Below are 27,443 nucleotides of genomic sequence, written 5' to 3'. Positions count from 1 at the left end.
TTTTTTGGTTTTTTATTTACCTGCCGAGTTCTTCCTGGCCATGTCTTCGGGCGCTGCTGGTCTTCCTCTGCTCGATTCGCAAATTGGGGATGTTAAAGGGCGGAACATGCATGTTGTCGGAACTGAATTGATGTCGAAGTGGTCTATGTCTTTCCGGAGAAGGCAAAGACAGGTTATCCAGCTTCAATTTGTTCCTCTGATTGCGGTCAATTAGGTCTAACATCTCTTGCAGAACCTGGTGGAAATTAAATTGAACATCGTAACATGATGAACCGATAATAAAATTCTTTTTTTTAAATCTGGTATATAGGGAATTATATTGTTTTACTTATTTCTCATTACGTCATTTAGATCTGTGAATATTTGCATATGATTAAAGAAAATATCTAAGGTTGAGGTTGCTAAAAGCCTGTGTGTATGTAAAGGAAAATTTGACTTAACGTATTTAATCAGCAAATTTTTGGGAATCGATAAGAATAAGTATATACACCAGTAAATTATATTAGCATTAAAGATTTTTGCCTAGAAACCGCGAACAGATTTTGAAAATTCAAATACTGCATTAACGTAAAAAGATAGTCTCTGATGAAAATTATTCTTGCTCTTTCTTTGCCACCAAATGCATAATTTTCAACTTTTCCAAAGAGAAGATTTTTTTTTCTAGCAGAAGATTTGATAATATTGATTTTTGACATAAATATTGCAAGAAGCATGTGTGTATAGGGTAGAGCGGGGCTTAAAGGTCCGCTGGTAAAATGGTCGATATTTATCTTTAGTACGCAAAATAAGGTTTCAAGTAAAAATATTATTTAAAAGTGTGCAATATTTAAAAGTAGGCAAAGTATATTTTTTTAACGGCATTAATTTAAATAAAAGGCAAAAGCAGTGGAACCAACTATCACCTTAATTCTTACAATATTAATATTATGAGATATTCGGGAAGGAATGTATCAATATTAATACCAAAGGGTTTTTTTCTTTTGTAGTTTTTTGACTTTGTGCTATTGTATTTAGTTTGTTACCTGAAAATAATTTTAAGTAAACGTTGCTTATTTGTTTTATAAGATGAATTGTTATTTTCAAGTTAGATTCAAAAATATAACCTCTATGATGGCTTACAAATGGGTGTGGTAAAAATGAAAGGGTGGCAAAAAAAGAGTGCTGTTTGTTCATATGTCTAAATTAATATATGTATATATATATATATATATATATATATATATATATATATATATATATATGTGTGTGTATGCGATTTTTCCAATTTCTATTTCACAGAATTTTTTGTCATATCAATTTTATAATTTCGATTATATTAATTATACGTTGATTTTTTTCACAAAACTATGTTTAAAAATTGCGATTTTGCGATGGTCTAAGGTCTATCCAAGAACAAAATTATACAAACATTTTATAATTAGGATAATTTGTTACATGAACTCTTGTAAGATTTTCTACGTTATACTTGAAATCTCATTAGACCTCATTAAAATTTTAATGCATTCCATAACGTTGCTATGAGATAGATAATTAATTCGACTATATAAAACATACATGTAACTGCATTTCTTTCAACCATCATGTTTACTAATTTATTTTTAGCTTTGATGTTGCAGACATCATAAACAGGTTGAGATGTTTGAAAGTAACTTTATTAACCGGCGTCGGCACATAGATAATATAAATCTTAATTGCACATATTGCTTACACAAGAGTTTCTTCCAGCGAAACTTCGGCATTTAATGAGAAATTTTATACAAAATAGCAAACTTTCTGTCTTGCCAGAGTTTAATATTATGTAGGGGTAGAGTTAATATATTTTTCATGGGCTGGAATATACGGCGAATCGGGGAAAATGTAAATTTTTGTACACAGAAGAGTTAAGTTAAGGAAGGAAAATATTGGTTCTGAAAGTTTATCGTAATTACGAAAGAATAATTATTTATTTAGGCTTTTGTTTATCCGCGTCCGGAATAAAATATAAAGTAAATTAGTGCAAAAAAGAGTGCTGTTTGTTCATATTTATAACCACTCAGAATACATTTGTTATATATATATATATATATATATATATATATATATATTTCACGATATATATATATATATATATATATATATATATATGTTTAATTTGAGTTTAATATTCGGGCGTAACATCGATAAAAATAGTATGAGTTTTTTTAAAAAATTTATTTATTTAAAATCCATACGTTTCGGCTAGCATCTTAGCCATCATTCAGTGGTAATCAAGTTAATCCTAATATAGCATATGAAACCATTATTAATCCATGGTATGAGTATGTGCACATTGATAAGATATGTATTTTTTAACACAAACATCACAAATGGTAAAACACACTAATAATCATGATAACTTGACAAGTTGTCGAAACTATGTATTTACTCTTCGGAGTTTAGGATAGAAATTTTTTTAAAGATATATATATATATATATATCTTTAAAAAATTAGTTTCTCATTTAAATAATATTCACGTGTTGGAGTATATAATATCTGGTTCTTCTAAAATTGGTATAAATAAAGTTTATATATTTCACTCATTTATATTCAAACATTTGAAGGAATTCACTTTTATAATATTATAGTCAAATTAAAGGTACACGTGATTTTTTTTCAATTTTTAAATAACTAAAATTTTTTTTAACTTAAGTTTATTTCATTAATTCAAACAAAATTAATATTGATTAAGTATATAATTTTTTTGTTGGTTTAAATTGTTCTCGAAGAAGTCCAATATCTTCCGATATGTTTTTATGACAAAATGTGGCTCGAAGTTCAGAATAAGAAAATAATAATTTTTTTTTTCTAATTATGCCATGAAATATCTTAATGATCCAAAAAATTCATTGGTATTTTATTTAAGTTTTTATTCAAACAATAATTATTTTCCAGTACTGAAAATTACTGATAATTATTGACTAAAATATTAAGTAGAATAAAAAATATTAATAATAACATAATAACACGTTATTCAAAATAAAAAACAACTATAAATATATAGAAAAACACGAAGAATTAATAGTAGAAGTAATAATATTGGTTATAAAATTAATATTTATAAACAATTGCGATGTATTAATTAATTAGGTAATTTGTTTTTATTAATAAAAATTAGTTGTATAGATAAAATTAAAAATAAAACTAAAAAGTATTCGATTTTATATATTTTTCATATAATGTAAATGTAAAGTCAAATTTTTGAGAAATTTTGATTCGAATATCAACTTTCTATTGTGCATTTGTTATATAAAATTTGTTTAATTTACCTTCAAATTTTTAATTTTGATTTATAATCGAGATATTATTATATATTCATGCCAAATTTAATTACTATTTAACAAAAATATTGATTTTAGTTATAAAATTATTTTTTATAAAGGTAATAGTTTAAATCTGATAATTAATTTCCAGTAATAAACATAGTTGATAAAATATAAAGTAAAAGTGAAAAAAATTTCAATTGATATATTTTTCATATAATGTAAATGTAATGTCTATCATAGATTATGTAAAATAATATTCAAGAAGAATTCTATCATCAAAGTTCTGTTGTGTATTTGTTATTAAAATACGTTTCATTTGCTTTTAATTATAAATTATTGTTCCTTTATAATTTAGATATTATTATATATTCATGCTAAATCTAATTTCTATTTGTTAAAAGTATAGATTTTAGTATAACATTAATATTTATAAAGACAATAATTAAGATTTGATAATTAATTTTTAGTAATAAAGATTAGTTGTTTAAAAAAATATAAAGTAAAAGTAAAAATTTTTCTAATTAATATATGTTTCATATAATGTAAATGTAAAGTCATTTTATGAAGGAAGAACTTGATTATGAAAATTCTTTTCTGTATTTGATATTAAAATCCGTTTTATTTGCTTTTGTTTTGAATTACTAATCCTATATAATTTAGATATTTTTTTATCTATGCCTTTAATTCCAAATTCATCAAAATAGAGATTTTATTTTTAAAATTATTATTTATAAACGTAATAATTAAGATTTGATTATTAATTTCTAGTAATATACATAGTTGTTCAAATAAAATATAAAGTAACAGTAAAAAGTATTCCATTTGATATATTTTTCATATAATGTAGTAAATGTAAAGTTAATTATTAAATATGTAGAAAATTATTTGTGAAGAATTTTGTAATCAAATTTCTGTGGTATCTTTGTTATTAAAAACTGTTTCATTCGATATAATGACAATTATCCTTTATAATTCAGATAATATTAAATATTCATGCGAAATTAATTTGTTTTCGTTAAAAATATAGATTTAATGCATGTTATCAGCAATGCTTGAGTGCAAAGCGAACATATATCTAAAGTTACTATTAAATTCGCGATTTATTACGAAACGACTTCGACCGTCTTCGGCATTGTCTATCATATCATCTCTTTTGCACAATTGTTAGACGATGGACGATGCCTCCTGAAGAACTGTCAAAAATTAGTTCACGGCTGAAGGCACCACCTGCACTTGAACTAATAACAATGCAATTGAAAATGATATCTGATCTAGAATTGCAAAATTTCGGGTGTCTTCGTTTTTTCATTAACAAATCGACAGTGATCGGGTCAAGTCCTTTACGCTGCAGCCACGGAAGGAACAACATCTCTGTTTAGAAGTGCCGTCGGTCGGACAAATAATTTATTTTAATCGTGTTTAATCATGATGTTAATTTGTTTAATCGTGTAAAAGTGCTTGTGTTAATAAACTTCAATTGAATATTTTGTTCAGTTTTGTGATATGTGTAGTGATTTCACGAACATCGTGGACATGATGCAAGTAAGTCACCTCGTGGACAATAATCCTCATGCATCGGCTTTAATAGTTATCGAATAGTAATTTATTTAACGTAGATTATTGTTAATTATGTGTATTTATTATAATCCAGCAATATTTTTTGAAAAAAAAAATTCAAGGTCTATAAATTTAAATAGTGACTACCTGATTCGTGTAGTAATTTTACAAACCTCGTGGAGATGGTGCAATCGCATGATGCAAGTAAGTCACCTCGTGGACAATAATCCTCATGCATCGGCTTCAATAGTTATTGAATAGTAATTTATTTAACGTAGATTGTTGTTAATTATGTGTATTTATTAGAATCCAGTAATATTTTTTTGAAAAAATAATATATAGTTGATTAATTGAACTAGTAACTACCGAAGGCATCCTAAACCACAGTGTTTCGTGATAGGGAGTTTAGATTCTTGTTACTATTATATTTAGCATCAGCTTCATTCATTATTAGTTGCGCAAATTGATGAATTGCGCATTGTCCTTAAAGACTTTTATTAATTTATACTCAGGTTGAGTTGAACAGTATAAGGCTTTGAATAAAAATAAATAGTAAAAATGGTTTGACACGAAAAAATGAACGAATCTATGTATACTACTAATATTTTTAGAATTAATATTTTTATGTCTTTGACGCATTTGTCGCATGCTTACATATAAAAATTACAGCTCCTATTATTACTGTATTATTATTACACGTTTTGGCAATTTCTTTTAGAAATCATGATCCTCGATTTGCGCGATTATCTTTTTTGTTAGCAATTTGTATTGCAGCAATTATATAGAACATGATATAATCAAGTTAAGATTTCTCTTTATATTTATTATTTAATGACATAATATTGTGCCCCTGCTCTTATATGCGTATAAGAATAAATCAAGCAAATTTTTCATCAGACATCAGCTACCCCCTTGGCGGGTTTATGTAGTGAAAGGTATGCCACACATGAATTTCAAAATTTATAAAGTTTACCAAAATTATACATGTATATACAATATCTTTGATTAGATTATGAATTTGCGTCACAAATTTGTTAGGATTAGTGATGTGGTGTTTTCGGTATTTTATTTCATAGTTCGAATTTCGACAAACTAAAGGTCTTCGTAAACCTACCATATTTTTATATACGAGTATTATACTTGTGATATGTATTTATTATATAGCCATCACAAAAAATTAATTTCTGATTAAAATTTTTATTTATTATTTTATTTCAGGTTTTCCAGGTAGACTGTATACTTATCGCAGTATTACGATCGAGTGTGTTTCGGTGCGAATTTTTGCAATTTTTAGTAAATCCGCATTTTAGTGCTTTTTTGGTGTGTATATGCATAATTTCTCAAGTGCTTTTGTTTAGTGAAGTGCAGTTTAAATTAACGAATTAATTTTTCTTCCTTTAAAATAAGTGATTTTCCTGCTAATCGTGTGCTGAGCTCTTCCGTGCTGTGACCAGGATTTCTTATAAACGTCTTCTTCTGGGAGTCGAGAGGTAAATAAATATGATACTAATCATAATACTTCACAATTGTTTCTAATTTTGAATAAATATCTTATATTGTAATATAAACATATTGTTTCTCTTCCAGACAACAAATTGGTAATCCCGATGTCCCAGAAGAATCGGTGCTTGTTCGCGTAGGGTGAGTGCTTCAAACTTTTTTAAATTACTGGTATGATCACATGCTAAAATCATTTTCACATATTGTAATACTTTGTAATTTTTATATTATTTTGTTAAAATAACTTTCGGAATTTTTAATTACTCCAATTTTAAATTTGAAAATAATTAACACAGTAAAATGATTTTTTTGTGTACGGCATATTTTGTGAAATTGATTCAATGAGCTTGTATGCGAATGTAATTTAAATATTTGCACAGTAAAATTCTCACTTTTGAACATAAAAAATAGATGCAGCTTTAATTTTGATTCTGTAAAAGAGGTTTTTAATGTTGATTCAATAATATTGTCGCATACGACTCATTAAAGATACTACTGACAAATTATTCAATTATTTTATAACGATGCACAAATTTAGTAGAATTTTGATTAAATAATAATCTTTGTCACAAGTTCTAAATAGGTATATTTCTATATAAAAATATAGTTATCATAAACTACAATAATTATCACGTAGTGTGCAAAGTTATCTAATAATTGTTATAATTTTGTCCGTGTGATTTTGTCCTGTATGTAGATTTGCAACCACATTTTCTTTGGTAGATAGTCCTGCGATTCTGAAATATTCGTTAAATTTATCAAAATTCAGTTAGGCACCAAATCGTATAGGGATTGTAAGAGGTTCAAGGGTTTGTGGTTGTCCTGGTTGCAAATTGTTATTGAAATTTGTATATTTATTGTGTACAAAATCTGGATCATACCATTACTCATGTCATTTCAATTAACCCATGTATTTCTTCTAGCAGTGTTAAATTTGAAAAAGTGTTTATTAAAATCAATATGTGTAAATAACGCGTAAATCATGTGTGTGTTGTTTAAATATTTCCAATGTAATTGCGCGTAAATTAAAGTGAAATTATATGCTGAGCTATTTGCGAAGAAATGCTTTTCCTTGGAAACATTTAAGGTAAGAATAATAGATTACTGAAGTTTAGTTCTGTATATTTTAATATACTATTTATTGCCATATAATTTTTTTTTACGAAATAAATTTTATTTCAAATATTTATTTTTGTTCTGCACAACTGTAATGAATTTATTTTCAATATACTAAATATAAATGTATATAAATTTCATTATATTTTGTAATGGCTTCTTTTGTCTACATATATATTTTTTATTTGCAGATTGTTCCAGTTCAAGTCATTGCAAAGTATTGGATATTCAAAAGGTTAGAGATTAATTTTCATTTGACTGTAAAATTATTAGCGTACGAGTACTTTAGATATTCGTTTTTTTCTATAAATATATCCGCTCATATATTTATAATTATATATTTTGTATATTATTCATATTATATATATATATATATATATATATATATATACGATATCGTATCGTATCGTATATATATACAAAATACACAAATCCAAGATTCTACCATTTAATATACATATATATATATATATATATATATATATATATATATATATATTAGGGTGGTCCTTAATATAAAAATTTTCGAATTTCTTTGTTCCGAAGGGCTCAAATGCTTCCAAATTAATGAAAAAAAATCTTCCAAAAATTTTAGCTTTTAATATTAACATATTTAGATAGCCCGCAATTCAAAAGTTTCGTATACTTATTATTAACATACATAATTATGTAAATTTTTGCGCCATCTGTGATAGTATTTTTAAACTTGAATATTATGGCACTTAAAAATATTTATGAAACCTTTAACCTCTATGTGGGCTGTTTAACGAAATATTTATTAATCATCGCATCAAAATTAATTTTGCAGCAAAATATTTATTTAATTGGTGGTTTTCACACTCAAACTATCAGTAATAAATTGGCATCAAAATTACAAGACCGCTATCACAGATGGCGCAAGAATTTAATTAATGTTAAAAAAAATATACGAAACTTTAATTGAATTGCGGACTGTCTAAATTTTAATAAAGAGCTAAAACTTAAAAAAAATTCTTTATTAATTTGGAAGCATTTGTGAGCCCTTGGGAGCAAAAAATTTAAAAAAATGTCGTTATTGAGGACCACTCTAATATATATACTAGCACACCCGGCCGCACTTTGGTGCGGCTTTTATTATACCACCAAATTGAACTTTGAATCTTAATTATCTATATCTTAATTATTATAAATCCTTAAAACATATATATATATATATATATATATATTATAAATAAATTATTCTATTTTTATAAATTTATAAATACCTCTAATAAAATAGTGAATTGTTCCAAATTTAATTGCGGATTTACGGTTTGTGGCAGCAACGATGGCATGACACGTGTTGCCATCAAATTAACCGAAAGACCATACTTTTTGTCACTCAACATTATGCGATAAATATCTGCAAAATAAAAACATAAATTTTAACAAATTATTTATTACAATTTTATAAAAATTTTACCATCAACCCTGCATAGCGCCTCGTGCGCCCCAATAACATTGAACGATATTTTTAGTGCAAAAGCAATAAATAATTTTATATCGTACATAAAATGTTTTCTCATATAGTATTCTTAAAACTATGAATTTTATTTTATGTTTCTTATAAGATGAAACATGAAGTAAATCGAGTGTGAAAGATCAATATAATGTACCTGCTTGATGAATTTTAAGTTCAAATATTTGAAAGATTGATTTAGTTCCTACGATTTAGTTTAGATAGTTTGATTTAGTTCAAATATTTGAAATATTACTACCAAATTAAATTTAATATTGAATTAATTTCACAAGGTTTCAAGAAAGTGTGTATAGCAAGTTTCCTAATTACAATTTAATAAACGCAAACAAGCTTCATAAAGTCAAGAAGTTTCTAGTTTAGATTGGTGTTTTTGTTTTCGTAGAAATTCAAAACTTATTTATTAAACTTAATACTTTTATCAATTATATTTATGAATTTTACCGAAAGTGGATATTTACTAGAAATTTCCATATAAATTTATTTTTCGCCTATAGTTAATTATTTTTAGAAACTGTAGAGTGAATGAATATTCTATATCATATAATGGGATATTGATATTGTTGGAATTTTGCAAGTTCAAAGTTGAAGTCTATTTATAGATCAAAGCATATATATATATATATATATATATATATATATATTTGAGTAGGTTTGTGTAACTATTATTGATTTTGTGAAATACGATAAATAGGGAATAGCTGTCAAATGTTTTGCAATAAGGATGTAAGATTCAAAACTTTAGTAAAATTGGAATATACTCGTATTCTAGTGTTATATAGTGCAAATTATTATGAAAAAATACTCCAAAAAATTATACATTTATTCTGATAGTGATAAAAATGATTTCTTGCTTGAAAATAGGTTTCAATACTTTTTCAACTTTCTAAACGTTGAGAATTTTTGAAATAGTCATTTTGAGGCGAGTTATAAATTTTTGTATTTTTATTTGAAATTTGGCAAAGACCTTATGTTATTTAATTAACGCATATTTTTTATTTAATCCTATATATGCATTTTATTAATTTCATATGCAAATGCTAAATATTGATATTTTTAATGATATCATTGTTGCAACTAGTTTTTTAAAGGTGGATCTGTACCAGAAGTAAATACTTTATCAAATTAACTTTTTATTCAAATGAAAATTCAAAACTTAAATACATTCAGAATCAATAATTTTAAGAGTGAGCACTGTATTATGAAAAATATTTTAAAAAATATTATACCCTATATACGGTACGATTTATTTTATAATTAACATGAAAAAAAAAAACATGAATTTGAGGATATTATATGAGAAATAATATCTTGTGCTATTTAATATTTTTTATTGCTAAAGTTTAGTTACCAAAAATAGATTTGAGTAAAATGCTAAATTTTAAGTATAACTTGGGAATTTATAAAACTAATATTTGGATTTCAAACCAATTGGGTACTTGTGCATGTAAAAAAATAAATGTCTTAAATTAATCCAAAATACTGGTAAATCCTAATACGCAGTCATACTGATATACAATTTTGAAGCTCGCTTATTACGACATAATTTTTCACAGAGCTTGCAATACTATTTATAGATAATGTTAAGTTTATTTATTGCTAAATTACCAAAAAAAAAATTTGAATTTGAACAGTAAACAATTCTAAATGCAACTCTGCGATTTTTTCGATGAGAGCAGATCCCTATATATTAATCTTTCACAGTCGCATACAACTTGGATGATTACGACATATTTCTTTTAGCTTACATAGAGCATTTATCCTAATACAATTTTTTTTATATGTCAGAATAACTTTTTATATACTACTATGTTGATTTCACATATTTTCACTAGCAGTCATTATAAATCACAAATATTGATCTATATACAATTTCTACTCCAATCTATAAGCCAATCATTACATTTACACAATATTGCAATTTTTTTCAATATTACAATTCATGCTAATTAATTTTCACGCAATACCAGGTCGTCACTAAATTTCTATATTAGATTTTTCAGTTTATTAAGGACCTATATAAATAATTATCAATATATCATCTTCTACTCACTGACAACCCTCAGTGTGACCTCAGGGTCCTGTAGTTTGACCTCCCAGAGCATGGGTAACACGTCGTCGATGATTTGAGATTTTTCCAATCTGTCGAGAGTCCTCTCGATACATTGTAGCACATTTGCTACGATTTGACATCCGTAGCGTTTTTCTCGTAGACGGCTCGAGTCCTTGGCAGGACCATCCGACGTATTGAAGTGTCGTCCAAGTATTCATACACGTTTGTCACCGCCAACAGGGCCGCACTCTGAAAAAAATAGAAAAGATTAATGTATATTTGATAACTTAGAATTAATTATTTTAAAAACTATACTGAATCTATAAATTTTCTGAGAAAAAAATTCATGTTTTCGCTAGTTATAAATTTTCCATTTTTATTGGTGATTCATCAATAAACATACGTTAGTTTTACATCAATTAGGTATAATTTCCCAATAAACAGTATTTTTCAATATAATATTATTATTATGAACTAAATTCATAATATATAGCGGTAAGAAAGATTATTGTAAGATAGTTTTGGAAATACATGAATAATAATCTAAAATAGGAATTTAAGAATCATCTTATTACTATTCCACTTTTTTTAAGATACCTACCACATCAAAAGCTAATTTTTATTTTATTACTATGCCTTTTTGATTTTTATTAAATAATTATATAGATTTTATGTTTCTTAATTTCTCATCTTTTCTAAAATTTATATTATATAGCAAAAAATTCAAAATTTATACCATAAGTTGAGTTCAAATTATTTTTTATCAACGATTAATTTTAGTAAGTTGTAGCAGAGATAATTGTATTAAGAATTTGGGAATATAATAAAAATAAGCTATACTATGAAATTATCATTTATTGGTAGTTATATGTTGATTTCAGAATTATTCATTTTTAAATGTTTATCATATTTTTATAGGCTTATTTATATTACTTTTCCAATATTTTCTGTTCTTGAATTTGTATTATATAAAAAACTCATTATTTCAACGTTAAATTAAGCTTGTAGTCTCACCTATTATAAATTACTAAAGTAAGACTTAATTAATTTTAATACATTGATAAAATTTAATTTTTATTTAATTTAAAGTTCTAATAGAGGTACTTGTAACAATATTTTGGAAGCTTTGGAATTTTTAGAAATTTTGGATTTTAATGGATCGTTTTATTGGTATTATACCGTTTTGATATATCACATAGGTAATGACAATTTGCTGGTATTTAATTTATTTCTTTCGGTATTTATATAGGTTTACCATTCCGATAACTATTTCTTTTTCTTAAATTTGTAAAATATATAAAAAATATCGTTATTTGAACGTTAAATTGAGTTAGTTGTCTCACTTAGATTTAATATAAATTACTAAAGTAAGACTTGATTGGTTTCATTAAAATACATTGATAAAATTTTATTTTGATTTGATATAAAATTGTAATAGTGATAATTGTAGCAAGATTCTGGAAATATAAGAAAATATATTATAAGGAAATTATGAATCATCTATGAGATAATTATAGCAAGATTTTGGAAATATAGGGAAATATATGATAAGAAAATTATGAATCTTTTTATTGGTATTTTACTTTTTTGACGAATTAAATTAGAATTTTAATTAATTTTTTCGTATTTTTTTAATGTTTATTATGCATTTATATAGGACTCTTTACGATTTTTTTAAATTTGTAATATATAAAAAAAATCCTTATTTGAATGTTATATTAAGCTTCTAGTCTCACTTAATATGAATGACTATGAAAGTAAGACTTGACTAATTTTAATTTTTATTTAATATAAAATTGTAACACGATTATTGTAACAAGATTTTGGAAATACAAGGGATTTTTTTTATTAAGAAATTATGGGTCTTCTTATTTGTATTTTACCTTTTTGATATATCACATAGGAAATGACTATTTGGTGAAATTTATATATTCAGTTTAATTTTTTCGTTTTTTTTTTTAATTTCTATTATTCATTTATATAGAATTACCTTTCTCCTATCTCATTTTCTCTTTAACTTATGACACATAAAAAAAAGTTCGATATTTCAATAATACGTTAAGCCATTAGTCTAACTTTATATAAATTACCAAATTAAATATCGTCTAATTTTAATACATTAATAAAATAGTAATCAATTGATAATTAACTTTAATATTTTATAACGTGTTTTATAATTTTTTTATAATGAACATTATGGTTATTGAAATTTGTTTACATAAATCGTTTGAAACACTAAAATATCTATATATCTATTGCATCTTTATCTAATTTATGTTTTTTTTTTTACTGTTGCAAGAAATAGAAGAATATTTACTATGTAAGAAATGTTTCATACTACTGTATAACAACTTCAAGCTTTGTTATATAATTTATTTCAATACAAATTATTCAATTCTTATTTTCTAGATATATTATTGATATCAGCTTGGTGTTAAAATTGAAATGTAACGCATATTTGATTTATGTGGCTCCTTTTATTAATTTTCTGTTTCTGGTATCATAGAAACTTTTATTAAAAAATATTTTTTTAACATTCAAATTATATTTTCTAATCTAATTTAACTTCTTAATTTTCTTAGAACTCAGTTTACTTATAAGTTATATTAATGAAAGTTTGTTTGCAAAGTAAAAAGTTATATCGATTCATATTGTACCTGTACTCGTTATTTAATATTTGATCATACTTATACGTTAATTAACTAAATAAAATTTATAATAATTAACGAGATCTCTCGTTCAATACAATACAAGATCTCATTGTATATAATACAATTTTCTTCGACGTACATTTTTTTAATACAATTTTTCCATGCGCTTCACGAGATAACATAAAACAACGTTAGAAAATAATGATATACAATCCTAAAATAAATTTAATTACAAGATCTAAGAAATGTTATTTATCGTGAGCTTCAGTATATCATTATATATTTTTTTGCCAAACTCAAAGTGAATGTGGAAACTCAATAACTTGTGCGAGCTTCTAGACGCTCCTTATAAGAACATAATTACATCACAGGCGAAAGCGTAGGGACTGCTCGAGTATTTCTGTAGAAAGAAATTCTTTCAATTTATACACAACTGAGATTGGATATGTTTTTTATATGTACTTTATAATGTTTACATCGTCGAAAAATAATTAAAAACGTACATTGACATAGTCTAGATAAAACAGATTAGTAGCATAGATCATGAAATTGGGGAAAATAATACATTTTTAACTTATAATACCCGTAGGGGGTAAGTTATAGTAATCGCTAAAGATCGAAAATAAACATTTTTATATATCCTTACGTTTTAAAGGTTTTGAACATTTTGGCATACCTTAGAAATAGTGGATGTATTTGTGTGTATGTATGTATGCGTGTGTGTGTGCGCGTGTGCGGATACAAATTTTCGTCGACGACTTCGGTAATACGAGTCAACTCATTTGAATAATTAAAAAACATTGGATTCGTATTGATAAGGAAAACGAGCTGATTAGTTTTTGGTAAAGGCAGTTCGAGCTGTTTCGAAGATACGGGGCAAAAAGTGCCAAAAATGGCAATTGATTTTTTGAGAGAACGGAGCGTCCGATTTGTATGATTCACAGAACATTTTATTGGTATTGACGAATTGAAGAACTATGAAGATTTTGGAAAGGCAAGTCTAGCGATTTCGGAAATCCAATAAAAAAGTGCAAAAATGCCTTTTGGCGGGCAAAAATGATCATTAGACGTGTACACATCAAATTATCATGTATTTTACAGTTATTTTAATATTGAAAACATATTTTGTTCACTTTTCTATGATGTCCTTTATACTGCGTCAAAGCGCTCACGCGCTTCCATATTCCGTTTCTAAACAGCTAACATATCGCCATTGCTTTGGAAAAAAGTTCAAAATTTCCGAAATCTTTAAAGTATAAAAAATCTAATTTTTCAAATAGTTCAATTATTTTCAAAAAAAATTAAACATTTCAAAAACTAATTTTTTTCAGTGTTCTAAAATAAAATGTCGTTTTTGCAAATTTTAATTTTTGGTACGGGATTGTTCCAGAATTTTCCTTAACTATGCCATGCGCCACTAGTTATTAAGAATTATAATTTTCTGAAAATTTAAATTCTGTTTAAATTTTCCATATGTATCTTAGTATTTATTCATCGGGATTGCTTTGAAAAAAAGTTAAGTTACCAAAATATTCCAAAGTATAAAAAAATCAAATTTTTCAAAAAGGTCAATGATTTTCAAAAATTTTAAAAATCTCAAAAAACGATTTTTTTCAGTTCTAAAAAAATTGAATCTTTAACATTTAAATTTTTGATACGTTAAATTATTAAGTATAATAACAATAATATTAATACATCGCTAGTTATTAAGTGTGATAATAATTTTCTAAAAATTTTAATTGTGTTGAAATTTTCTATTTGTATCTTAGTATTCATTTATGATACTCATTAATTTCATGAGAAGACAATGTTATCATATTAAAACACTGTTAGAATAAAATATTTTCCATTTCCACAAAATGTCCCTGGTTTTTGTTTCCCAGTAATATACAGTTCTTGATCTTCAAGCCTAAACTTTTTTTCTCAAACATTTGTAATTTTTTATAAACATTTTTTTGCACATTAAAAAGTTGAGAGTGCTGAAAAAATCTTAGTGGTCAATTATCTGCTAAACGTATCTGCAGAATTTATCAAAATAATTTATTTATCTGATGAGTATTATTTAGGAACTTCTTAATATTATCTTAATAAGCTTTTGCTTATATTTATTTCGTTTACAAATTGGATTTACAAGTTTGGAATTCAATTTCTTATCAAGTTTAATTATCTAAGTTGCATTTCATATAAATGCCTGCGATATTTGAACAGAATTTTGATTAAATGAACCTTCTCATGAGAATTTCTCAAAAATGTCTCATTATTAATGTTAGTGATGATACTGAATTATTTTCTCTGCGGAATTGAAATTTTTGGAATCCAAATATGAGGATTTGTTAATTGAAAAATTGAGATCGAGCCTTTGGAAAATTTGTTCAAAATTTGGACCAAAATATCCTTCTCATGAGCATTTCTCAAAAACTTCTTGATTATGTTTAATGATGGATCCAATATGCTTTCGCTTATTATTTATTTCATTGACAAATTTGAATGGTTAGAATTAAAATATTGGTGTATTAGTTGATAATTCAAAAAATAAAATTAAAGACGAGTGACTGCAAGATTTGTTTCGATTTTTGATCAGAAGCACCAATTCACAAGCATTGCTCCAAAATGCATTAATAATTATGGATATATATATATATATATATATATATATATATATATTAGATACGATCGTAATTTACTAATATTTAGTTCTATGACAAATTATGGATATATATTAGTTACGATCCTAATTTGCCAATATTTGTTTCTACAACAAATTGGATTTGTTTTAATTAAAATATTGAAGTTTAAATTGTTTGCTTCAATAAAAAATGGCATTAAGAGCAGTTGTCTGCGAAATTTTGATAAACAAAAACCTGTTCTCAAAATTGGATATTTGACCATTGCTCAAAAATTCTTTAATGGTTTCGTCAAGGTTTACTCCAGCGGATTATAAGCATTTTTTATTTTTTAAAAAAACTTAAAATATTGATATAGATTTTGTTGGATACAAATTTGTTGCTCAAATATTAGAAAATATAAGAAATCTTTCATAGGTGATTAAAAATAAAACTCGGCTGGCACAGAATTAAATGTTTCTTCCTCAAAACTTTTCCTATTACGAAGGTGTGATATATTTTTATTAAAACGCATTTCAACACCTAATTTTATTACTCATTCGTACAAAATCTTAACTTTTTCTAAAACAATTTTCCGTATACTTTAAAAGATGTTAAAAAATCATTCTGTCAAGTGTAAATAGCTCTTCGCAAGAATGGAAAAAATCTGGAAAACTTTTTCAGGATTTTCCTTGTCGTTATCTGAGTATTATTTTTCGCTTATCATCACGCGCCAGAAGTTTAAATTTCATATCAAAGAAGCTCCTGTTTTGTTATTTTGTTTTCTTTTTTCTATATAATATTTTTCATTTTGTGCTCTTGTTATTTATCCTTTGTAAACTGCTCTTTATAAATATATCTCTTCTATTTTGTTTCAATTTCAGTTTTAGCTTCTATTTTAAGTAAAACAATATGAATAGACGTAGATAAAAGTTCGCCGAATTTTTGAAACGTCTGGACCTGTCTTTGTCAAAAACTAGGCAGCACTTCAATAGGAATCGAATTTTTTTTTGAATCATTCAAATCGGTTGATCCATGCTCTCATAATCGTCGACAAAAATTTGTATACGCACAAGCATACACACGCACACATCATACACACACATTCGTTGTTTCTAAGGTATGCCAAAATGTTCAGAAACATTTGAAACGTAGAAATAAGCAAAAATTTTCTTTTTAGAATTTTTGCTATTACTATAACTGACCCTTCGAAAAGTTAATGATGCATTTATATATATATATATATATATATATATATATATATATATATATATTGGATATCAACTGAATATTTCTTCCTAACGTCTCAGACGATTTCAATTCTGTCCTTCGAAATCGATAAAGTTTAAATATTAAACATTCTGAAGAATTATTAATAAGCTTATGCTCGTCGGAGTCTTTACACAATATTTAATATTCTTTCATAATATAATCCTTATAACACTTAAGGAACTTTTCAAGGTGCTTAACAAAAGACTTCATAAAAGTTTTTACTTGGAAGAGATATGCAAAGACTTTTTTATATAGGAACAGGCATTTGGCGAAGGTCATTATAAAAGTCATTTGCATGTATATAATAATAATAATTAATACATTATTTGCCATTTTTAGCTCACTATTAAAATAATAGATTGCAAAATATATACATGCATAATGCCCATATATAAAAGAGAAGGTTGCAACACTTTTTAAACTTTAAACATACTTTTTTTTAAATTTTGTCAGCCTAATAATTTTGTCACTTAAGTTTCGGAATGGTTTAGTTTATTTCCAAAAAATGTGTAAAATTCTATTTTTTAAATCATTACTGCTCTAATATTTTTCAGTGTTATATTCGAATAAATTTTGAAGCAAATTAATTTGGTACTAAATTTTACTAATTCAAATGGTTTGTCGTAAGCAAAAAAAAAAAAAAAACGCAATTAGCTTTGCTATAAAACCAAATTTAATAAATAGTGATTTCGAATTTTGGTAAAATTATTAATTCAAATTATTTAAAATATACAATTTCAATTTGTATTGAATGTTTTCACAAAGTTTTTTAATTTTGACTAAAATTAGTTAATAAATTTTCTCATTCAAGTGCTCATAAGTTTGCAATTAGTTTTAATAAAATTTTGTACAAAAATTTAGAATAATGAATTATTTATAATATAAAAGTCTATGTATATGTTATTGCACATAATTATTTACCATGATTGATTTCAGAATTTTATTGTTTGTGAAATTAAATTTTGTAATTTTTATATTACTAATAAAAGATTTTTTTATTACCAATATGGGTCGCATGCTCCCTGTCTAGTGCTCATTATCGGTTATAAATTATTTATCGTATCACACATAAACGGAGTCAATGTTTGATGGTTATTTGCAAACATAATTGTATTTTAATACAATTTTAATAGAACTCTAATGTCCATGGAAATAAATGTCATTATTACAGGATAACTTTCAGATCAATTGTAAAAAAATAATTTAAAATATGTACATTATAGGATGTAGATCGATTATATATGTGAAATTAATGGTAATTGAATTTTATAACATTTAATTATTAATAAATAATTGTCGGACATTTATTAATAATATATTAGGTTTTGGATCTTATAGAAAAAACTAGTAGTAAATTGTAGTAATATTTTAGGCGTATCAACATACTTTGTATTCCACGGTTTTCTATTACCAAAAACATCTTAACTTATATCTGTAATACATTTTTTATAATTTATGAAAATATTATTTTACTTTACCTTCTCGAAAATTATAAGTTTTCACACATGTCCTACTTTTTGGCACGTTTTTCTCAACTGAAGGATGTATTAAGATTTATTTATGGCCTATATAGAGAGGTTTTCTTGTGAAACAAAATGGAAAGAAAAACGGTGGTTTTAGGTTTTCATGCGTGAGTAAATTGATCATCATACCAGGGGTTGGTAAATAATATTGGTAGAAAATACGACATTTTGATTTTGATATTCAAGGATATAATATCTGAATACTACTACTGAGTAACCTCATCAGAAAAAAATTACAAATGATATTGATTTTTAAAAAATTATTCATCTGCATATGCCTATCTCCTATCATAATAGAATTTCATACAAAATAGCAATATAAAAAAAATAAGGTACTAAATCAATAACTGTGGTGATGTCAGTGTTTAGTGTCTCTTGATCATCTAGCAGTTACGTTCAGAATAAGAGGTGAAATTCATAATTTTTTAGTATGAAATGTTTCATCCCCCTGTATCATTTTCTACGTAAATGTGTGTCTTCAACCCTTACCTGCACTTGTATGGTGGTGCTTTCGAAAGCGTTGAATAGTAAAGGAAGCACTTCAGCACGTATATCATCTCTTGGAGTCTTCTCCAGGATGACGTGAAGATATTCCAATAAAGTTACCGTCGCCTGTATCGACTTGGGAGCTGTAAACATTGATCTGGAAAAATTCAAGGAAAATTTGACATTAAAATGCGGAAAAGTTGTAGTTTAAGATATACTGAATAGTTGCTTATTCTATGTGTGCGGAAACTGAGAAATAAATAAGCAAGCTTGAAAATATATACTGAACATGAGTAAAATTGACACACGAACTGATATTGATCGATGGAAAGTAGAAAATTTTATTCCAGTATTGAAGCTCTATAACAAAACAAACCATGGCCTTATACTTGAAGACTAATAATCTTCAAAAATGATGCGGGGTAACTACATTTCAAAGTAGCAAATAAATAAAGTAATCTTATTACTATTTTACCTAAATGTGGGCAAAATGTAGGTTTCATATTCCTCAACTGAACTTTCTTGCACCAAAAGTAGAACCGGTTGCAAAACAGCTGCTAAGACTTCTGCAGTTTTCATTTCTGCCTGAAGGCAGGGCCAAACATGTTGCCACCATAATTTCTGAAATTAAAAATGTTGGATGTTTTAAAATCATTACTGTATTATTCCTATATTTTTGGAGAAGCTTATAGAGTGCTAGGTTGGATTTTTAGATGAGAGAGTTAGGACAGATATATGAATCATCGGGTTACTTACTTTATGAGTATAATGAATTCAATTAATGAATAATTGATGAAAACTCAATAAGAACGATTTTAGAATGCTTAATTTGTATTGTATGATTCTTTTAAACGCGTGTTATTGCAATTATCCTTTAATTTTCCCTAAATTCCCAAAAAAATTGGTTATGTATTGGATGCATACATATGCCCAATTTGGACTATTTTCATAATAAACCGAAAACGAAAATAATCTTCGATGTAATGTTCAATCAATCTTGGATCATTTGTTGTAAATTTTGAATGTTTTGTGAATTTATCTCATTAGTTCTTAATATTGGATTCATTGGGGTCAATCTAGGAAGCATTATAATCAATCTGGAAATCATTGTAGTCAATCTAGGATTGGTTGTGGTTATGGTCAAACTAGGATTGGTTGTGGTCTATCTAGGATTGGTTGTGGGCAATCCAGGAACCCTATCAATATAGGATTGATAGGGTTCAATCTATGATTGACTCCGATCAATCTATGATTGTCTGTAGTCAATCTTTGATTTTATGGTCAATCCAGGTTTGATTGTGGTCAATGCAGGATTCATTGTGGTCAATCTAAAATTGATTGAAGTCAATCCTTGATTCTTTGTGGTCCATCTAGGATTCATTGTGGATTATCTAGAAATCAATGTGGCAAATCTAGGATTTATTGTGGCGAATATAGAATTTATTGTCGTCAATCCAGGATCATTGTGGTCAATCAAGGATTGATTTTGGTCAATCTAGGATACATTATGGTCAATGCAGGCTTCATCGTGGTCAATCCAGGGTTGATGGTGGTCAATCTAGGATTTTTTGTGATCAAACTAGAATTTATTATGGTCCATCTAGGACTGATTGCGGTCGATTTGGGATTGATTGTTGCAAAATCTGGGTTATATTAAATAAATAGGCTTATTCTAGGATATATTGGGCTCATTTTAGGATATATTGGGCTCATTCTAGGATATATTGGGCTCATTCTAGTATATATTGGGCTCATTCTAGGATATATTGGGCTCATTCTAGGATATATTTGGCTCATTCTAGGATATATTTGGCTCATTCTAGGATATATTGGGTTCTTTATAGGATATATTGGGCTCTTTATAGGATTTGTTGTGGTCATTCTTGGATCCATTATGGTCAATCTAGGGTTTAATCTGTCCTATTTTGGACGTATTTTAGGCAATATTCATTGTTCTGTTTATTCCTATGATTCTTCATCAATTTTTGTTTTATGGTCAATCTTAGTTACATGTTTTTTGGTCAACCGTAACTATCACTTCAAATGTTCTTATAATATTTTGTTATCCATTTGCTATCCAACTATGGGCTTCATATACCATGTGTAAATTATACATTTAAATTGAAATATAAATAAACTAATAATATTTTATCACTAACCCATTTACAGGTATGAAGGAAATATACACATTTCAAATTTAGATTTTTTGCACCACTGTTGCAATCCATGTCGTATTTTCTGTGAAGTTTTTATCCATAAATGTTTCCGTTTATCATTGCTATACGATTGCTTGTCGATTTATTTATTCATACGTTTGTGAATGTTTTTCGTGTCGACAACTCATAAATGCCTACAACTTTCATCTGGTATTAATATCGCGATTTTACGATAAAATCTGTGACAGGAACACCTTTTTATGTATTATAGATATATAAGGCCTTGTGAAACAATGGTTAAAACTAGAATAAAGAATTCAGTAATAAATAAAAATTGTATAAAAGAATAGCTAACAAATATAATTGCGAAATCCTTTTAAATATTTTTTGCTTGATAGACACACTATTGAAATTTATAATTTATATATGTAAAAGGGCAACTGAATTTTTTTTTTGTGTGATGTAAATAAATTAAAAGTTTATTATTCGATGTGGGCTTTGATCAGGGAATTCTAAGAAAAGTTTTGTTACTTTTCTGGCTTTTATGCATATTTGAGTATTTCGATTGACAGTTCTATTTTTAGATTAAATTCCATTTTCAAAGTTGATAATAAAATGCTTGAATTTATTCAAAAAATACTGTAATTTACGTTAAACATTTTGTGTTAAATTTATCTAAATATACTACAAGTATACTGAAATTGTGGAAAATACATTATAAAACTTGACAATGAATTTCCAAACTTTTTTTTCTCATTTAGAAAAATAAAAACACAACTGGAAACGTGTCTTAAAAATTTGAAACCATCTCTGAAAAAACTGCTATATCTAAAATCAATATCTTAGCAATTCCTGAAATGTTTGAAGGTACTTTTTATGGTGAAAATAAAAAAAAAATGCTGCTGATACTAAGTTTTATCGGCTTTTATAGAATATAAACTATATTATAATATAATAATTAAATTTAAATAAATTAAATCCTTTTTTAGATAAAGGATTTAAAAATGCCACTTTTTATTTTAAATTAAACTAAAAGCCTCTCTCGTAATTATCATGTTCTATTCACAACTCTGTATATTTTACATCGTAAAAAACTTTCAGGCTGTTTTTTTATTGTTTGTACATACACTGTTAGCATTTTCATTTTGTTTGGTTCACAATAGCTCTTTTACTCGAACAGAATGTATTTGTGAAAATACGAAAATGCGATTTTCACGTTTTATTCGTCACAATGATCGACGATATTTTGAGAAAATGTGGAGAAGAAAAATTATAATGCAGAGCGTGTTCGAAATCGTTTTTCATACTATGTGATTTCCATAATTTTATATCGACACCTTTGTCAGAAAAGGATATGATATATAGCTTTGTATCTACCGGTATATCAAATATTTATACACATATATTTGTATATTAGTTCAATCTTATTAGAATAATTTCAACAAGTTTCTTACTAATAAATGTTATATCATAAACTTAAATATTATATTATGATGAAAAATGAGTGAAAAAACTAAATTTTATCTTAAAAATGGACATACTTATGTTCGAGCCCAAATTGAAACTGTATTTGAAATTATTTGCGATTCTGTTACATCTAGTTATCTAGATAATAATTGCGTACGTTTCTTTCATGATTGATTGTTAAACTGCAATAGATGCATCATCGAGAGAAATATCCCAATCGGCATCGCAAAATATAAGTTTATAAACACATTATTAATCGTTTACTTTGAGAAAATATAATTCGAAAACCAACTATCAAAATTTGTATAGAAAATTTGCCAGTTATTGCTTAAATATAGAAAAATATTTGATATTTTTTCAAATTTTATTTTATCTGTTCCTTTTTATTCCATAAGGGGCAAACACATAAAAAAATTTTATTTAGTCTCATTCATTACATTACATTACATTAATAAGGAATTGAAAGCTGCATTATTTACCCATCAGATTTAGTAGGATTTTATGAAGATTTTAATAAAAATAGTACGGATGATTATAAATGCAATTTTATTCAACTCTACATTCTAAAACCAAATATTTTTAATAAATTAAATCATTTAAGTAAATACAGTATACTTTTTATCTTTAAAAAATGATATAGTACAATAGAAACATTTTAAATTTTTTGCATGTCTTTGTTTTAGAGGCGTTTGAACATTTTGGCATACCGCAAAAAAATGGATGTGTGTATGTGTGTGTGTGTGTATGTGTGGAGACAATTTTTCGTCGATGATTTCGGGCGTACGGATTAACCGATTTGAATGGTTAAAAAAAACATTCGATTCCTATTGATGAGGAGACGTGCTGATTAGTTTTTGACAAAAGCAGGTACAGTTGCTTTGGAGATATGGAGCAAAAAGTGCTAAAAATGTCAGTTTTTAAGAGAATGGATCAACCGATTTGAATGATCCAAAAAACATTCAATTTGTAATGATTGGGAGAAGAGGTGATTAGTTTTTAGCAAAAGCAGGTCAAGCCATTTCGAAAATACAGAGCTAAATGTACAAAAAAGTGCAGTTTTTGTAAGAACTAAGCATCCGATTTGAATGATTCAAAAGACTTCCTGCTTGTGTTGACAAAACTATTGCTTTTGGAATAAAAATTTCTCATTTCAAAATTACCTTTTTTTCTATTTTTTTTATTTCTAATTTTTTTTCCAATTTTTTTTTATTTCCAAATTTTTTTTCCAAATTTTTTAGTATATCGAAAATAATTCAGATTTTATTTCTGGCTAAAGTTTTAAAGCTCACTTATATACATTATATAATTCTTAGAAATATTAGACGATATTACAGTATTTATCTTATTTGAAATCATTTAATATTTTTCGAACATTTAAATGCTGCCAAAAACAGTAAGTTTACTTAAACTATTGATTTTAAATAATAAAAGTACACAAAATTTATGTTACCAAGTATTTTTCTAGTACCTCCAAGTCTGTCTATTTTTTCCGAAAACGTGACTACTTCCCATAACCTCTCAATGATCCTAAAATATCGCGATCTTTGCGATCTTTACTACTTGAATAGACGTGCACGTACTTTTTTAAGAGTTTCCCATGTCATATATATTTCTATTTGTAGACCTCGACGCTTTTTGCTCGTTTTCCATCGCGGAAAAAGTTCACATTATTTATTTCGCGAGTTTTTCCGGAGTCAATAGAACAAAAGTTACATCGCTCGCCGGAAAATGTATACGTTCGAATGCGTAATATATATATTTGGGAGGTTGGAAAAATGAAAAAGCGTTCGTTTGTTGATTTATTCATATGTTTGCATGCGAGTTTTTCTATGTATAAATTTGTGAAATATTTAGACGTGTATTTGCATTTATGAAGTTTTGAATTGCTTCTCTTGATGAGAGATATTTTCAGTGATATATCGCATACAAAAGCTTATAGGTTTTTTAATAGCTTACTATTTTTAGCACATTTGTACCATTATTTAATGAGAATAGTTTTTATACTATTTCAATACAGTCAATTATTCTGTTAATGAGGTCCGCATAAGGAACATTTTAATAAATTGTACGTATTATATAAAATTGTCTCTTTTTTTCTTTTTTAAATCCCTTTTATAAAACTTGTTTCTTCTTTTGGGAAATCCCTTTTAAAATTGGTTTTCCTTTGATTTAAATCCAACGTTTTACTCATTTTACTATTATGCTCATATTTGTATTTTTTTAAAATTATTTAGTGTAATGTAAAATTTATCAATAATTAATATTCTAATACTGTTTAACAAATTCAATTTTATTTCATTTTAAGTGTCCGCATAAGGATAAAAGTATATTAGTAAATATTAATCTAAATTGTGTTGAGTTTTGGTATGATTTGAAAAGTTGAAGTTAGTCCTAATTATAATTATAAGATAATCCTAATAAAATTTAAAATTATATTTATTATAATAAATTAGTACTAAGATAATTCCTTTATTTTACTAATATTTATATGATATAGACATAGTAAATTTATACTATTAAACTTAGATTATAATATATGAGTGAAATTAATATTTTTTTGTGAATTTATACTTATTTTTTATAAATAGGAGTAATAGTAAAATTAATTTTGAAAATAGTAAATTCTTTGAATTAGTCAAAAAGCACACGTAGAATATTTGCATTTTTTAAACATTTTTGAATAACTTATAATATTTATTAATTTATTTTTAATCTTTTAGTTTAGTTGTTTTTCAAAAACCTTTTTGTAAATTTTCTACTTTTTAATATCAAACTATAATAATTTGTAGCATAAAACAATTTATACTTGCAAAATTTAAGTACTCTCACATTAATATTTTATTAGCAAATTTTTTAATTAATTCAATGTTGATTATTTTTATAGTTTAATATAATTTCTATATTTGAAAAAAAATTGCACCAGTTGAATAATAGGAGTCGCTAGGAGAAAAATCTGATTTCATGACTCATCAAGTTGACCTTGGATAGAGGTTTCAGAAGCCGACAAATCGTAGGCACGGCATTAGCAAGAACAAGTTGTAACGAATAACACATGATGCTATTTTAGATTTCCATATTTTAATTATTTTAAATTATAGTACACACTGATGATTAGACAAACCTAGTCTCAAAACGTTTGTAAAATTAATATTATTTAATAAATTAGTGCAAAAAAAAGAGTGCTGTTTATATATTTAAATATATTGTATCTGTATATAATATATATATATATATATATATATATATATATATATATATAATATACAAATTTGTATATCCATCGTAATATCCACTTTGTCACACCCAAGTATGTAGATTTCATTTATTTTCGTATCTAATCAAAAAGCGAAATACGTAAGAAAAAATAATTTTGACTTTCTTAACACTCACCCTCGGTATGTAAGGCAGCACATCCTTGAGTGTTGATCTGTAGAAATGAGTTTTTTGTGTGGGATCCTTCATGTTGATTACGTCTAAGAATTGCAAAGCGTGCACGGCAGGATCACTGTGGGATAAAATACACAGGTGGATTATTTGAATTAGAAAGTCGTCAAATAATTTATTTATAGGTGAAATAACGTTTTTCGTAGGCGAGGATTCAAAATTTCTCTCACTTATGACGTAGGTGTAAAAATGATATAGTTGCCCAGTACCATATTTTTTTTTTTCAAAATTCAGTGTACTATGTGCTTGTAAATACATGCCAAATTTACCATGATATTTCAAAATATAATAAATTTTTAGGATATATATCTTTCTCTTGATGGTTCTTTGTGATATTCAAAGTTACCCCCCCCCCCCTTCTTCTCCAAGCATCGCGTGTTGATTTTTAGTTACGAGACAAAATTGTAAAATGTCTGATTTTTTTGAAAATGTTTCGGATTTGTTTAAAAAATCAGGTGATATATAAATAAATGCAATATCTAACTATATTCTCCTCTTCATCACATGATATTTTTTTTTCAACACACAGTTATTGTTCAAGGTTGCTTTTTATTCAAAGACTCACTAATAAAATATAATGACCAATGATAATTAAACGTCATTTCTTCCAAAGATTTCGCTATATTTTCTCTATCAAATAAATTTTGTAACGTCGTTTATTTAAAAAAATCACCGATATTTCGAATATTGTCTCCGAACTCCAAACCGTATTTTTGTCGTATTGTGTATGAAATAGTTACTAAAACAAGTTATTTTGTATGAAATAGTTACTAAATAAATGAGACCACAAAAAACGATAAACGAATGTGGTTTTTCCTTAGAGAGCTCGTCATATTT

General features: G+C 26.1%; 1 pseudogene; it reads right to left on the bottom strand.

Moving 5' to 3' along the window:
• Window positions 1-12: 12 nt before the first annotated feature.
• The window catches only part of LOC113380468, a 28,933-nt pseudogene continuing 1,502 nt past the window's right edge, over window positions 13-27,443 (bottom strand).

The sequence above is a fragment of the Ctenocephalides felis genome, unplaced genomic scaffold (genome assembly GCF_003426905.1).
Source record: "Ctenocephalides felis isolate EL2017-DRISC unplaced genomic scaffold, ASM342690v1 CF-g0.4_SCAFFOLD_00845, whole genome shotgun sequence".
Classification (NCBI taxonomy): Eukaryota; Metazoa; Arthropoda; class Insecta; order Siphonaptera; family Pulicidae; genus Ctenocephalides; species Ctenocephalides felis.
Note: the sequence above shows the minus strand (reverse complement) of the source record. Positions and strands in the feature narration are given on the sequence as shown.